Here is a 17,871-nt window from a genome sequence, read left to right as displayed (position 1 = left end):
AAATTTAAGAAAATTGAAATCATATCAAGTATTTTTTTTGACTACAACACTATGAGACTGGATATCAATTACTGGAAAAAGAACTGTAAAAAAAACAAACACATGAAGGCTAAACAATACACTACTAAATAACCAAGAGATCACTGAAGAAATCCAAGAGGAAATCAAAAGATACCTAGAAAGAAATGACAATGAAAACACGATGGTCCAAAACCTATGAGATGCAGCAAAAGCAGTTCTAAGAGAGAAGTTTATAGCAATACAATCCTACCTCAAGAAACAAGAAAAATCTCAGATTAACAATCTAACTTAGCACCTAAAGCAGTTAGAGAAGGAAGAACCAAAAAACCCCAAAGTTAACAGACGGAAAGAAATCATACAGATTAGATCAGAAATAAATGAAAAAGAAATGAAGGAAACAATAGCAAAGATCAATAAAACTAAAAGCTGGTTCTCTGGGAAGATAAACAAAATTGATAAACCGTTAGCCAGACTCATAAAGAAAAAAAGGGAGAACACTCAAATCAACAGAATTATAAATGAAAAAGGAGAAGTAACAACTGACACTGCAGAAATATAAAGGATCATGAGAGATTACTACAAGCAATTATATGCCAATAAAATGGACAACCTGCAAGAAATGGACAAATTCTTAGAAAGGCAAAACCTTCTGATATGGAAACAGGAAGAAATAGAAAACATAAACAGACCAATCACAAGCCCTGAAATTGGAACTGTGATTAAAAATCTTCCAACAAACAAAAGCCCAGGACCAGATGGATTCACAGGCGAATTCTATCAAACATTTAGAGAAGAGCTAACACCTATTCTTGTCAAAGTCTTCCAAAATATAAAAGAGAGAGGAACACTCCCAAACTCTTTCTACGAGGCCACCATCACCCTGATACCAAAATCAGACAAAGATGTTACAAAAAAAGAAAACTACAGTCCAATATGCCTGATGAACATAGATGCAAAAATCTTGAACAAAATACTAACAAACAGAATCCAGCAGCACATTAAGTGGATCATACACCATGATCAAGTGAGGTTTATCCCAGGAATGCAAGGATTCTTCAATATATGCAAATCAATCAATGTGATAAACCATATTAACAAACTGAAGGATAAAAACCATATGATAATCTCAATAGATGCAGAAAAAGCTTTCGACAAAATTCAACACCCATTTATGAAAAAACTCTCCAGAAAGTAGGCATAGAGGGCACTTACCTCAATGTAATAAAGGCCATATATAAAAAACCCACAGCCAAAATCATTCTCAATGGTGGAAAACTGAAACCATTTCCACTAAGATCAGGAAAAAGAAAAGGTTGCCCACTCTCACCACTATTATTCAACATAGTTTTGGAAGTCTTAGCCACAGCAATCAGAAAGGAAAAAGAAATACAAGGAATCCAAATCAGAAAAGAAGAGGTAAAACTGTCACTGTTTGCAGATGACATGATACTATACATAGAGAATCTTAAAGATGTTACCAGAAAACTACTAGAGCTAATCAATGAATTTGGTAAAGTAGCAAGATACAAAAATAATGCACAGAAATCTCTTGCATTCCTATACACTAATGATGAAAAATCTGAAAGAGAAATTAAGGAAACACTCCCATTTACCATTGCAACAAAGAGAATAAAATACCTAAGAATAAACCTACCTAAGGAGACAAAAGACCTGTATGCAGAAAACTATAAGACACTGATGAAAGAAATTAAAGACGATACAAACAGATGGCGAGATATACCACATTCTTGGATCTGAAGAATCAATATTGTGAAAATGACTATACTACCCAAAGCAATCTACAGATTCAATGCAGTCCCCATCAAGTTACCAATGGCATTTTTCACACAACTAGAACAAAAAATTTCACAATTTTATGGAAACACAAAAGACCCTGAATAGCCAAAGCAATCTTGAGAAAGAAAAACGGAGCTGGAGGAATCAGGTTCCCTGACTTCAGACTATACTACAAAGATACAGTAATCAAGACAGTATGGTCCTGGCACAAAAACAGAAATATAGATCTGTGGAACAGGATAGAAACCCCAGAGATACACCCACACACATATGGTCACCTTATCTTTGCTAAAGGAGGCAGGAATATACAATGGAGAAAAGACAGCCTCTTCAATAAGTGGTGCTGGGAAAACTGGACAGCTACATGTAAAAGAATGAAATTAGAACACTCCCTAACACCATACACAAAAACAAACTCAAAATAGATTAAGGACCTAAATGTAAGGCCAGACACTATTAAACTCTTAGAGGAAAACATAGGCAGGGCATTCTATGACATAAATCACAACAAGATCCTTTTTAACCCACCTCCTAGAGAAATGGAAATAAAAACAAAAATAAACAAATGGGACCTAACGAAACTTAAAAGCTTTTGCACAGCAAAGGAAACCATAAATGAGATGAAAAGAATGGGAGAAAATATTTGCAAATGAATCAACTAACAAATGATTAATCTCCAAAATATACAAGCAGCTCATGTAGCTCAATACCAAAAAAACAAACAAACCAATCCAAAAATGGGCAGAAGACCTAAACAGACATTTCTCCAAAGGAGATATACAGATTGCCAACAAACACATGTAAGGATGCTCAACATCACTAATCATTAGAGAAATGCAAATCAAAACTACTATGAGGTATCACCTCACATTGGTCAGAATGGCCATCATCAAAAAATCTACAAACAGTAAATGCTGGAGAGGGTGTGGAGAAAAGGGAACCCTCTTGCACTGTTGGTGGAAATGTAATCTGATACAGCCACTATGGAGAACAGTATGGAAGTTCCTTAAAAAACTGAAAATAGAACTACCATATGACCCAGAAATCCCACTACTAGGCATATAACCTGAGAAAACCGTAATTCAAAAGAGTCATGTATCACAATGTTCATTGCAGCTTTATTTACAATAGCCAGGACATGGAAGCAACCTAAGTGTTCATCGACAGATGAATTGATAAAGAAAATGTGGCACATATATACAATGGAACGTTACTCAGCCATAAAAAGAAACGAAATTAAGTTATTTGTAGTGAGGTGGATAGACCTAGAGTCTGTCATACAGAGTGAAGTAAGTCAGAAAGAGTAAAACAAATACTGTATGCCAACACATATATATGGGATCTAAAAAAAACAATGGTTCTGAAGAACCTAAGGGCAGGACAGGAATAAAGACACAGATGTTGAGAATGGACTTGAGGACACGGGGAGGGGGAAGGGTAAGCTAGGACGAAGTGAGAGTGTAGCACTGACATATATACACTACTAAATGTAAAATAGATAGCTAGTGGGAAGCAGCCACATAGCACAGGTAGATCAGTTTGGTGCTTTGTGTCGACCTAGAGGGGTGGGATAGGGAGGGTGGGAGGGAGACGAAAGGGGGAGGGGATATTGGGATATATATATATACGTATAGCTGATTCACTTGGTTATAAAGCAGAAACTAACACACCACTGTAAAGCAGTTATACTCCAATAAAGATGTTAACAAAAAAAAGACCAAAATCACACAGTTATGTTCTCTGACCATTAACAGTATGAATTTAAAATAATTTACAAATATTTTCTTCCATTTAGTAGGTTGTCTTTTTCTTTTGTCAATGGTTTCCTTTGCTGTGCATAAGCTTTTAAGTTTAATTATGTCCCATTTGTTTATTTTTGCTTTTATTCATTTTGACTTCAGAGATGGATATGTTATAAACAAAAGGATAATATTCACTAATACAAAAAAAAATGATAAACACAACTTGCTGAGTGAGAAAAGCTAGAGACAAAAGAGTGCTCACTACATGATTTTATTTATATGAAATTTATATGAAATTTTAAAAGTGACAAAATTATTCTTTACTAAAAATATTCTTTAATAAAATTGTATTTTATTACTTAGAAATAAATAAAAAATTCTTTAATAGCAAACTCATTGAAGGGGAACTGGAGAATAGAATTAACTGGGAAGGGGCATCAGGAGACTTCCTGAAGGGGTAGAAATGTTCTTAGTCTTGTAATGGGGGTGTTTACGGGATATACACCATTGTCAAATCTCCTAGTACTAACCAGTTGAGATGTGTGCATTGTTTTAAGTTAAATGTATATCAAAAATAATCAGAGAATTTTAAACATTTCATATGAAGTTTAAATGGGGCAATCTATATCACTCACAATATGTTCAAAATTTTGCATGAGTGACATGAAGACCAATTCATAAAACAAACCTGCACTTTTGGTTTACAGCACATTTTAGTTGTAGTTTTATATATTACATTTAGAATGTTCCCCAAATATATGCAAGTGAATTCTATTGAAAAGACATGAAAGCTATGAATGTGACTTAGGTTGCCCAAAAAAGAGAAAGTTGTATATTATGATAGCAAAAATACCTGATGATGCCTTTTAGAAATAAAAAACAAAAGTCTCCTATGAGAAATACTCAGTATAAAAGTCATTGTCTTTCTTAAACATAAGCTTACCTTGAGGTATTTAAAACAACCATAGTAAAGGGTTATTTATATTTCTGTATAAGAATAGCCAGGCAACTTCCTTTTGGTGTGAGAATTTGCATTGTAAGGCATATCACTGAGTATCATTTTTTGGTTGATTTATTACACACATTTGAGACTAAATGTTTATAATGAAAATGCTGACACAGTCAGTTCTGGCAGTCAGATTGCTTGCATTATAATTATATAAGAATATAATGATATTAACTGAAGCTGAGCAGAAAAGGACCACAGATAAATTAGACAAATAGGGAGACTTCATTTCTATTGTAAAAACTACAACCTTTTTAGTAATATGTCTAGTCGTTCAAAATCCAACTGGGGAAAAGAATTTGAAAGTGACAAACTTTCAAAATTCTAGAGATAACCACTGCTTTGCAACAGGATACAGATTTAAAATGGGTGTGCTTTTGTATCAGTGTTCACATAGCCACACTGGGACTGCACTGAAGGACATGAAGCTTGTTAAATGACAGACCAATGAGTCACTCTCCAGTGGGATAAAAATAGAATGAAATTGACAAACATAATTGGCAAGAAAATTAGTTCAGCAGTAGGTAGCCATAAAAAAAAGTATTAATTGTCAAATATGCAGAAAAGTAATAGAAACTGAAGTGTGAGTAGTTTTATGGATTCAAAAGAGCTAGGTTCACTAACTTGATGAGAGTGTATATCAAATGAAGTTGGAATTATGAGGTTCATACTTTTCTTTACCTTTTAATCAAAATAAAAGTCTTTAGAAAATATGACTGATTCATCATGAATCAATTCTAAAATGTAGGTAATTCTTCTTAGCACTAATTAAAGGGAAATTGCTCCTTATTTAAAAAAAAAGTGTGCAGAGCCTCCTAAGAATGATACTGTTAGGCAATAATATTTCACACATTTTAAGAAAAATATGAAAAATATTATTATGCCAAGTAGCTACAGGGAAAGGAATTAAATTAATCATAAGTGATTCTTTTGATTGTTTTGACTTTAAGTCTCTTAATAGTCCCCTACAGCATTAGTATTTCATTAACCTTGGAAGTGGGAGAAGGCTTGTTCTGGTTTTATAGTTTACTTGCAGGAAAGACTTTCTTTTCATCAACTTTATTTTTCAAACACAAAGGCATTTGAAGAGTAGTTTGATTGTGTTGAAATGGATGATCTCCTTTGTGGTGTCACGGACATCTTGATTATCTTCCTCTAAATGACTTTTGAGATTTCACAGAGGGTAAGAGGTAGGTGAAAGTCAGATGTGTGCATTTATATAGTGCTTCTTCTGTTTCATCCAGTCACACAAATATGCTCAATCTTCATCTAATTTCAAACTACTCAAGTAGTAGCTAAAATATACTAATATAAAATCCATGTGTGTAGTGAATATTTTCCATAAAAATAAATGTTCTGCAATGATACATAATTCTCTTGATCTATGCCTTTGGAAAATCCCAACTTATTGCTCCAATCCAGTAGAAAGCTGACAATATTGTTGTCTACAAAACGGAACTTCAACAAAAAAAAAAAAAAAAGAAAGAAAGAAACCACATTGATTTTTCTATGAAAATTATGTTGTCAATATACCAATTGTGTGTTTTTATGAGAACCTTGTTTATTGCAAATATTTTTTGTGTTTCACATTTAGGTATGTAACGAATATTTAACTAACTAGTGTATACCCCAAATTGTTGAAGGAATAAAGCCTTTGCCACACAATGAGCTCACAGTTTAGTCATGGAGACAGGAGGACAGATGTCAACCAAACACTTGAGCAGCATGAAAAAGGATGAGGGGTTCCGCATGCTGGAGGGGCCAGTAAATGCAAATGCTCTTTTCTTTGCTCTTTTTCCTTTCTTTTTTTTTTTTTAGAAGAGAAAGGAATGTCCTGAGGGCATTGAAAGGGAGAGGAAGGTGGGGAAAAGGGATAGTTCAAGCAGAGTGAACAGGATGTGTATAAGCAAATAGACACGGAGAGCCTGACACAGGCACCTAGGGGTGACCGATGACTCGGGAAGGGCTGCACCATGGGTACCAGTGCAGTGGTGAGTGGTGAGTTCACCCTGGTGGAGAGGGGCCAATAGGGTCCCGTGCACTATAGTTGAGGCACTGAATTTTATCTTGAGACACATGGGAAGGACTCTTGGTCAGAGATGAGTCAGAGGATAATGGTGAAGCAGGATCTGTACAAAGGGAGTGTTCTTTTTATTTTATTTTATTATTATAATTATTTTTTGGCCACGGGTACAGCTTGCGGGATCTTAGTTCCCTGACCAGGGATTGAACCGAAGGCCTCGGCAGTGAAAGCGCCAAGTCCTAACCACTGGACCACCAGGGAATTCCCAGAACTCATTATTATTTTAAATGAATGTATAAATTAGTGGGATACAAATTCTTTGGAAGATGTTGGGGAGTGAATGACCTGGAAGCAACAGAGGACGACAATGGGAAGGATGAGAAGGTGATGGAGATGGTTATCTTTAATAAAAAGACCAGAGAATTCTACAGAGGCCTTGAAAATCAACACTAGAACTGACTATCTTAACTCTATGAAAATTATCTTAGCAGATGCCAGCCTTAGAAACAGGAGAAGTAGCAATCAGGCAAATAGGTAAAATAACTTTTTTCGAAGAAGGTGAGTACTGGAATATTTACTGGAAATGCAGAATAATGAGGGAGAATCGACAACAGTGAATAAGGGGGCTGGTGCTGGAAGTATGGTGGGTAAGAAAGTTTAGAAATGTGAAGGCAAGTCCTGCACACGTGTGGAGAAGCTTGCATTTTGGTTGTAGCTTAAGGATGACAAGAATCATTCATTCAATATAAAAGAAACACTTATTGAGCACCTAGGAACAACAGATTCAGTTAAAAGTAAAAATTGATATATTTTCAACAGTTATGGCCTTGTCAATCCAGCAGGATGGGGAAGTTATTCCAGTATCAAATTAGTAAATATATGAGTACAAACTGAGATAGGCACCACACCAAATAAGGGGGAAAACACAAAAGTACAGAAAAATATTGTTCTATGGAAGCATAATGCAGAAGATATTTTGACCCCAGAGCTGAAGGGCAGGTAGGAGTTACCTATCACAGGAAAGGAGGCAACAGTCAGAGAAAACATCGTGCTCAGAAATACTGTTGGCATTGTAGACAAAAGTTGGCGCTTTCACATTCAACGATGGACAGTAGAAATGATGCCAAGAGAATGAGTAAGTAGAACCCTGTGAGCTAAGACCTCAAAAGCAAGCAACGGCCAGGCCAAACAGAGATGTTTTGTTTCATTTTTAACTACATATAAAATTGTTGGGGTTTTTTTACCCTGCAGTGAAGAGTGATTCAAGGGTTTTACAATCAAAGGTGGCAAAGGTGCGTATTTTGAAAGTGTGCCCTTGGCGGAAATGTGCAAAAGAATTGGGAGGTGGGCAGGAGGGATGCAAGGGCACCTGCAGTAGTAGTTGTTCAGGAGATAGAGAATGGAGATTGGACTTGGCTACATTGTGTAGAAACATAGAAAGTGGCAGGTTCAAAAAAAATATTTAGAAGAGAAGAAAGCACAGGATTGGTGATAGATTTGCACAGGAGAGGCATGAGGGGGTGGGACAAAGTTATGCACCAAAAATAATTCCTATTTATGGCATGCCTCACCGGATGGCTTGTATTGTGATTATCTGAGGTAGAAAACCACAGTCAAGCACCAGACGTGGGAGGGAAGATTATGGTTTTGGTCATGGACATGCCAGGTTTGTCATACCTCTAAAGCACCCATGTGGAGATCCTGCAAACTTCGCCGAAGTTTTAGGTGGGAAGGGTACACAGGAAGAAGAGAATAGAGAGTTTAGAACACAGCCTTGAGAAATTCCAATATTTGATTACTAGCTTGGATTACCATCAAATTACCAGACATACCACTATTTGATTACTATCAAAGGAGACAAAGCAGCCCCTTGGATGGAAGGAAAATCAGAGAATGTAGTGTTAGAAATAAAGAAAGAGATTTTCAATAGCAATGAGCAGTCAAGATGTCCCATGCCACTGAGAGGTCAGATAAAATAAGTTCTGGGAAATTTTCATTGCTTCCAGCCTCTTAAAAGTACATCATAAGGAAGTGGGTCAAGGAAGTGGTAGGATATGGGGACATCATAAGGAAGTGGGTCGAGGAGGTGGCAGGGTATGGGGAATTAGAAACTGCACACCCTGAGTGATTGGGGGAATTTGGGGGTATGAGGAGGAAATACAATATAGCTGGAGTGAAAGAACTGTTCAAGATGTGAGAAATCTGAACATGTTTACACATCTGAAAAAAATCCAAATGAGACCTGGAAAGGGAAAACCTGGGCAAGGGGTAGAGAATTATTATTGAGAGGGTGTGAGAGGGGAGAAGGTGGGGGGATTTGCTATGTGTGGAAGGGATATTTTCCTCATACAGATAAGAGTTTTTAGGGCTCATGTAAGGTTTGCTAGCAGGAAGCTAAGGAAGGTTATGTCAAATAAAAAGCCCAGGTCAGCTGCCAAGAATGATCAAGGAGGTGTATGCAGCCCTGGGAACCTCACTGCAGCCTGGTGTCCTGTAAGCTGCTCCTTCTGAAACATGGAGAAGGTCCTCCCCATACCACACAGCACAACAGTATGGTGGTTCCTTAAAACTAAAAATAGAGTTACCATATGATCCTGCAATCCCACTTCTGGATATATGTCAGGAAAAGACGAAAACTCTAACTTGAAAAAATACATGCACCCCAATGTTCATAGCAGCACTATTCACAATAGCCAAGACATGGAAGCAACCTAAACGTCCATTGACAGATGAATGGATAAAGAAGATGTGGTAGATATATACAATGGATTATTACTCAGCCATAAAAAAGAATGAAATAATGCCATTTGCAGCAACAAGGATGGACCTAGAGATTATCATATTAAGTGAAGTAAGTCAGACAGAGAAAGACAAATATCATATGATATCACTTATATGTGGAATCTAAAATATGACACAAATGAACTTATCTACGAAACAGAAACAGACTCACAGACATAGAGAACAGACTTGTTGCCAAGGGGGAAAGTGGGGGCGGGGGGGAGGGATAAATTAAGATTTGGGGATTAAAAGATACACAGTATTATATATAAAATAGATAACCAACAGGACCTACTGTAGAGTACAGGGAACTATACTCAATATCTTGTAATTACCTATAACAGAAAAGAATCTGAAAAAGAATCTGAATCACTTTGCTGTATACCTGAAATATTGTAAACCAATTATAGTTCAATTTTTAAAAATATGATTGACTACTGTGCCTGGTTTGGCTAGGTTATCCCCAGAGTAAAACAAATAAGTTTTTAGAAATGTAATAAAATGTTCCAAAAGATTTTAAAAGCAATGTTGAGATAGAAAACTAAAGGACAAATTTCACTGATTTGGGAATAAAGTATAACTAACAGAAGGAAATATCAAAACTTGCATCTGCTTTGGTTCTTTTAAGCAAGTGTTAAACATTTTTCAAATCACAAAGGTGGGATAAACAGCATATGGAGGGATGTGTAGTCCAGGACAGACAACGGGATAGTTGATGAGCACCTGGCTAGTCCAAGGGAATTAAAACCTAATCCCAGATGGAAAACACCTGGAGGTAGAAGGGGAAAACATTTTGTTGTTATTCTTTTCATCCTTTGATAGCTCTCTGAGAAAAGTGAATTCGGGACAGTCACCCTCTTTCCATGTCCCATTGCCAGCCCCCAGCTGTCCCTTGTTGCCCTGTTCCCAGAAAGAACCATGGACTCTCAGGGCTGGCAAAGGTCGTGCAGAGCATTTTCATGAATTCTCCTCTTTTACAGATAATGCCACTGACATCCTGAGAGATCAGGCATTTGCTCAAGAACACTAGCTGTTGTGAGTCAGTCACTGAGGAACCCAGATGTCCCAACATTAAACAAAGTACACGTTTAACTGCATTTTGGTATTTATTTATGAAACCTGTTCTGATCATGAGAAAGCAAGGTACTCCATGCCCATTCCTCAATTTCTATAACAACTTAAGATAATATAAGTGAGATTACTTCCCCATAAACTGAAGACTGGCAGATGTTGCCCATAGCTAATGTTGATCACAGGTAAACATTTAGATTAGTTTAGTAAACATATAACAGAAAAACAAAATCAAATTTTGATGTGGTTAAGGGAAAGTTTTGCTTCAAGGAATCACTATCATCATTTTGTTTATACAAAATCAGCCAAAATTGACTTCAAAATTATTAAGGATATTAACTACTGCATTAATTTTCTATTTTTGCTACACAAATTGCACAGATTAAGTAGCTTTAAACACCACACATTGATTTTCTCACAATCTGTAGGTCAGGGTCTGGGTTGGCTCAGTGGGATCCCCTGCTTTGGGTTCACCGGTCTAGAATCAGAATGTTTTCCAGCTGGGTTCTTATGGAGACGCTCCACAGGAGAATCCCTTCCCTGAATCCTTCAGGTTGTTGGCAAAATCCAATTCTTGTGGTTGTGGGACTGAGGTCCTAGTTTATTTCTGACTTTCAGTTCAAGGCCCGCCTCAGCTCCTGGAAGACACTTCTCCCCCATCCTCTCCCACAAGTGAGCCAACAATGTGTCAAATACATAGGCAGGACACTCTTTAACATAAATCGCATCAAGATATTTTTTGATCCACCTCCTACAGTAATAAAAATAAAAACAAAAATAAACAAATGGGATGTAATTAAACTTAAAAGCTTTTGCATAGCAATGGAAACCATAAACAAAACAAAAAGACAACCCTCAGAATGGGAGAAAATATTTGCAAATGAAGCAATCGACAAGGGATTAATCTCCAAAATATACAAACAACTCATGCAGCTCAATATCAAAAAAACAAGAACGCAATAAAAAATGGGCAGAAGCTCTAAATAGACATTTTTTCCAAAGAAGACATACAGATGGCCAGAAAGCATGTGAAAAGATGCTCAACATCACTAATTATTAGAGAAATGCTAATCAAAACTACAATGAGGTATCACCTCAGACCAGTCAGAATGGCCATCATCAAAAAATCTACAAACAAAAAATTCTGAAGAGGGTGTGGAGAAAAGGGAACCCTCTTACACTGTTGGTGGGAATGTAAGTTGGTGCAGCCACTATGGAGAACAGTATGGAGGTTCCTTAAAAAACTAAAAATAGAACTACCATATAATCCAGTAACCCCACTCCTGGGCCTATATCCAGAGAAAACCGTAATTCGAAAATATACATGCACCCCAATGTTCATAGCAGTACTATTTACAAGAGCTAGGACATGGAAGCAACCTAAATGTCCATCAACAGAGGAATGGATAAAGAAGATGTGGTACATATATACAATGGAATATTAGTCAGCCATAAAAAAGAACAAAATAATGCCATTTGCAGCAACATGGATGGACCTAGAGATTGTCATACTGAGTGAAGTCAAACACAGAAAGACAAATATCATATGATATTGGTCATATGTGGAATCTAAAGAAAAGGGTACAAATTAACATATTTATGAAACAGAAGTAGAGTCACAGATGTAGAAAACAAACTTATGGTTATCAGGGGATATGGGGGGAGAGGGATAAATTAGGAGATTGGAATTAACATATACACACTATTATATATAAAATAGATAACTAATAACAACCTGTTGTATAGCACAGGGAACTCTACTCAGTACTCTGTAATGGCCTATATGGGAAAAGAATCAAAAAAAGAAAAGAGTTTATATATGTATATGTATAACTGATTTACTTTGCTATACACCTGAAACTAAAGCAACATTGTAAGCCAACTGTACTCCAATAAATGTTTTTTTAAAAAATGGGACTTCCCTGGTGGTCCAGTGGGTAAGACTCTGCACTCCCAATGTAGCAGGCCTGGGTTTGATCCCTGGTCAGAGAACTAGATCCCACATGCCACAACTAGGAGTTCACATGCCACAACTAAAGGATCCTGCCTGCCACAACTAAGACCCGGCACAGCCTAAATAAATAAATAAATAAATAAATAAATAAATAAATAATCCCTTTTATGCTTAGAACCCCTCTCTGCTGTATCTCTCCTCTGCCTTCTTCTGCCAGCTGAAGAGTGTCCTCTGCTTTTAAAGGCTTGTGTCATTAGATTGAGCCCATGCCAATAATCCAGGTTAATTTCCCTGCTTTAAGGTACACAACCTTAATTACATCTTCAAATTCCCTTTTGCTGTGTAAGTTAACATATTCCCAGGTACCAGAAACTAGTGCACAGACATCTTTGGAGACCACTATTCTGCCAGCTATGATTACCTGATTACAGAAAGGAATGTAAGAGCCCTTCCAAAACTCTACTGTTGTGTAAGATCATACATACTGGAGTCTGAAGCCTGGTTCCCAGCCTCTCCAAAACCCAGCTCTATTCTCTGCCTCTTCAGTTCTTACTTGTGGACTTTTGCCAATTCTAGAGATTAGTTAGTCACAAGAAGACTGTGGAAACACACCGTGACTCTACTAACACCTAAGTTTGGGTAAAATAGCGAACCATCACATTGCTGTAAGGTGAAACTAAAACTCAGTAAGGATTGGCTACTGACACCTGGTCAGCGTGTGGAGAAGTCTAGTAAAGCATCACAGAGCTTGGACTGCTCCTGGGCAGGTGTGGTGAAGAAGTAGGTGTTCAAGACACACCCCTCACATATGCACACAGCCCAAAACTGGGCACCAAAGTGGTAGGGAGAATAATCCAGTTCAAGCTCATCTCAATAGGCTTGACCACTGAACAGAAACCAAATTAAATTCCTCGAGAATGAATATGTATACAGAATGCCACTCTAATAACACAAGATGGGGTAGATACGACATGATAACAAAACTTGTGAAAATCTTCAGAGAATTCTAGTTAGCTCCACATTTTAACCTTAAAAAGCCTTCAAAAATGGTCTCCCATAAAAATCTGTAATGGCTCCTCAGTAATATATTTCTCTTTAAATGAAACTGGAAGAGAGGGAGAGAGAGAGAAACATGTTACATTATAGGTCCAGAGGGGGATAGGGTTAATGGACTCAGAGAATTTGCTTTTCTAAGAGGTTTATTACATGCCTAATAGTAATTGGAGAGAATTGAATGGAGGGCTGTCCCTCACACCCTCTCTAATTACCACTACTTGAAGCAAATTAGAATGAATCCAACTGTTTCTTACCTTGTCAAAGGCAATACTGAAGACAAGAATAATTAATTTTCAAGTGGAATAAATTTCTACAGCTTTCATGTGGTTGAATGAAAATTATATCCAAAAATATGTGCTGCAATTTTTCTATCAAAAATGCCATTTTTCATGACATTTCAGAGGTCAAATATATACATATATAATTTTATATTATTTTCTTTGCTTCTGTATACTACAAATATGAATGAAAAATCAATATGTAAACACACTCAAAAATCTATAGTTAAAAAGCTTCCTTTGAGGTAACATTTTCCATGGCAGGTACGACCTGCTTAAAAAAAAATACATGCTCACTATAGAAAAATCCATATTTATAAAAATGCATTAAATGGTGATTATTTAGGTTATAAGACTTTTTTTCTTTTGCTTTACGAAGTGATGCTCAAGCAAATATTGCTACATAATCAGCTTCTCCAATGATTGCAAAGTATGATTTGGCTTACTTAAATTTATTCCATTTTATGGCAAGAATCTACTTTTTAAGATGTATATCTCTTTGGGCTCACTGTTCAAGGACTGTATTTTCAAATAATGGAAAATATGGGACTAATTGCACTTAGAAATGTGTATTCATATTTAACTCCAGAAGTACTTGAAAAATCCTTCGAAATTTGGATTGTTTTCCTAGAAATGTGCCTCAGAATACTGACAAACTATGCCTTTACTTATATTTGGTCAAGTCTCTTGCTTATTTCTCCCTGATCGATATGCAAAAGTTTTGCTGTTTTCCTTAAATCCCCAACCTCCCTGACCCTACCCTGTAGAGTTTTCCTCATTCCTATGCATTCTTCTTTCTCTTGAGTTTCTGAAGAAGTGTCCCTCTTCCCAAATATTCATTAACTTCCCTCATTCTCTTAATTCTAAACATTGTTCAGCAGTGAAAGAGCAGGGAAAGGAAAAGGGAGGCAAATCCACATCTAACTCCTATCCGTGCTATTTATTAGTTGCTTGAACATGGGTAATTTATTTAAGGATTTTAAATATCCAGCTTCTCATTAGTTAATGGGAATAATAACACCTTGCAGAGTTTCTGTAAAGGAAAATAGTAACATCTATATTTGCTGCCACATGGTAGCCCCTGAATAAATACAGTTATGCCTCAGTTAGTCTTCAACTACCCCCAGACTTTTGTATAAATTGTTCATTCTTTCTCCTGTACAGTGAATCTCTCTCCCCTGCTCTCTCTCTCTCTCTCCAAACCCAAATCCCCTTAATGTGCAAACATCCCCCTCCCAGTCTTAAATAATAATAGCCGGCTGTCCCTGGATCTTGAAGTATCACTTCGTCCACCGTCAATTTTCTCTCTTTGCCTTCACACCCAGGTCTACACATTTGGACAACATTGATTCATCTCCTGACAAATATTTGAATTCTACAGGATTCTGAATTCAGTCCTCACTCAGTACACATTCACGAGTTCCAATACCATGTCTAAAAATGGTTTCCACACCTGTATTATTTTATTAGAAACCCCTATTGATTATATAAAAATATAAATTCTCAGTTCCTGACCCAGATCCACAGAATTACAATATCTGGTGAAAGGATACTGAGATCTTTATATTTTTAAAAACTACTCAGATGATTCTGGTAATGGCACAAGTTTTGGACCAACTGATCTAGGTATATCAATAATTCCCAAAGCCTTCTTTTCATTACTTCCCTGTCCTGAACTCCAAATCTATCTCTTCAATGGCCCTCTAGATCAGTATTTGTAGCTCATAGAGTTGATAGTAAAACTTCCTTAAGACTTTAAAACAAGAGAAAGAGGACTGCCCTCCAAGAGCTAAATTAGCTGCATTGATTTACACTGGGACAAGACTTGCTATTTCCTGGAACAGAAAAATAGGTACTTGAATGATCACTACCACCTAATTTAATGATATTTAAAAGAAAGATGAAGAAGGGAACATTGAGGGACTTCCCTGGTGGCGCAGTGGTTAAGAATCCACCTGCCAATGCAGGGAACACGGGTTCAAGCCCTGGTCCAGGAAGATCCCACATGCCGCGGAGCAACTAAGCCTGTGCACCACAACTACTGAACCTGCGCTCTAGAGCCCGCGAGCCACAACTACTGAAGCCTGCAAGCCTAGAGTCTGTGTGCCGCAACAAGAGAAGCCACTGCAATGAGAAGCCCGTGCACCGCAACAAAGAGTAGCCCCTGCTCACCGCAACTAGAGAAAGCCCACGCACAGCAACAAAGACCCAACGCAGCCAAAAATAAACAAATAAATTAATTAATTAAAAAAAAAAGAAGGGAACATTGAGAATACATGGGAATATTGAGAATACATGGGAACACAGTTCAGATAAACACAATTGCCATTTTTGGTCATGACCAGTGAAAAGAGAGGCAGCATCTTGGTATATAAGAGTACTAATTACCTGAGTTATCTTTTCTCTTATACGGTGGAGTGCTTGCATGTACATCACTACGATCTGTATGAAATGATACTGCAGACTTTGGACCTCATTTGTTCTAATTCCATGTTCATTAAAAAAATCTAATTACCATAATGGTTTTCCAGATACCTACAAATTTGGCTCTGAGAAAGATAATATATATGAGCATTCCAGGTGTAAGAAAGGATAGCTCCCTCTGTACTGATGTCCCATAGTTGGCTTATCATCTTTGGTTATATTGATAAAGACCAGTTTCTATACCTAGAAGGCCAAAGCCATAAATTTTGAAAATTTGTCAAAATCATACTACTGAATTATTGATCACAAGAACCAGCCAGAATTTTCCTGGAAATAACTTCAGGTTGGTGATCTTCAATCCAAAAGGCCAAAAATCTTCATTTGAACCCATCTCACCTCACTAAACTCATATTCATATTCACTAAACTCATTTTCTTCCTAAAGTCCCCCCACTGTACTGGCCTCTGTGGTTTCCAGTCCTTGGGGAATTTGATTACTCCAATCATTAATCTACCTCCGAGACTCCTAGACTTCTTCCCCACTGTTATCTCTTCCTCACAAAGCATCACCTCCATCACTTTTTTGTCTTGACTTTAACCTTATTATCTTCAGGTTTTAATGAGTTGTTAACTGCACTACGCCTATCCTTACATCCTTCTCTTGCTTCTTTCTTTCCACCAAAGACAAATTATCCAACTCTGTTATTAAGGTCCCCTCTATACACGTATATGACCATGATCCACCTGTTGTCTCCCCTGTTGTGTACTTTAAACTTTCCCTCCTTCCCCTTCCTTCTGACGTCTTCCTAAGAATTAACATGCCATGTTCTTCTGATCTCAAAAAAAAAAAAAGTAAATAAAATCAACAATGATAACAACTTGCCTACCTCCCTGGTGACAGTGCTGGGGCTCCACCCTTCATGGCTAGCTTTTCCCAGGTGATCCTTCTTCACTTCTCAATCAACCATAGTAAGGAAGATGTTACCACCAGCCCAAAAAAACCCACCTTCTCTGAAGACACTTACACCTCACAATCATTAAATCTGAAGTCTATTAGTAAGTCCTTAACTTCATGGAAAATGTCAGAAAGGGCTAATAGTGAAAAGATTAAACCCTTTCAAGTCAGAGAACTTAGGTGAAAATTCTGGTCTGCCACTCATTAGGTATACAGCTTTGAGAAAATGACTTACATTTCTGAGCTTGCTTTCCTCACAGGTGGTTGTGGCGGTATGACACTCGAATAGTGGCACCCGACACTGAATGCTATTGCCGAACTCCTTTCTATATATGCACTAATAAATGCATCATACCATGTGCCAAACCCTGCTACATGCATTGGGACATAAAGATGGATTGTCTTTCTTTTGCCTTCTCTTGACTTTTCTCTAGTCTCTACTTCAATATTGAAATACCCTTGTGTTATGGCTCTGTGTGTCTTTTCTTCTCACTTGTTATACAGGACTTCATTATTTCACTCAGAAATTACTTATTCCACGTTCATCATGTACCAGGAATTATTCTGCCTGCTGGAAATAGTGGTAAACAAGAGAGACAAGGTCCTTTATCTCACAGCTATTACCTGTTAGTGTGAGGAGAGAGTAAATAAATAAGTAAATAAATAAATATGATGACTTCATAGTATAAGTGCTCCGAAGTAAATAAAGTGACACACAATTATGTTACAGTAACTAGAGCTGACTAGTTACTCTATCAGCAAAG

General features: G+C 37.1%; 1 long non-coding RNA gene across 1 annotated transcript in view; it reads left to right on the top strand.

Moving 5' to 3' along the window:
* Positions 1-17,871, top strand: part of LOC133092453 (uncharacterized) — a 46,630-nt gene that overhangs the window by 11,657 nt on the left and 17,102 nt on the right. The gene's annotated exons all lie outside the window — the stretch shown is intronic.

The sequence above is a fragment of the Eubalaena glacialis genome, chromosome 5, assembly GCF_028564815.1.
Source record: "Eubalaena glacialis isolate mEubGla1 chromosome 5, mEubGla1.1.hap2.+ XY, whole genome shotgun sequence".
Classification (NCBI taxonomy): domain Eukaryota; kingdom Metazoa; phylum Chordata; class Mammalia; order Artiodactyla; family Balaenidae; genus Eubalaena; species Eubalaena glacialis.
This window is presented reverse-complemented; position numbering and strand designations above follow the sequence as displayed.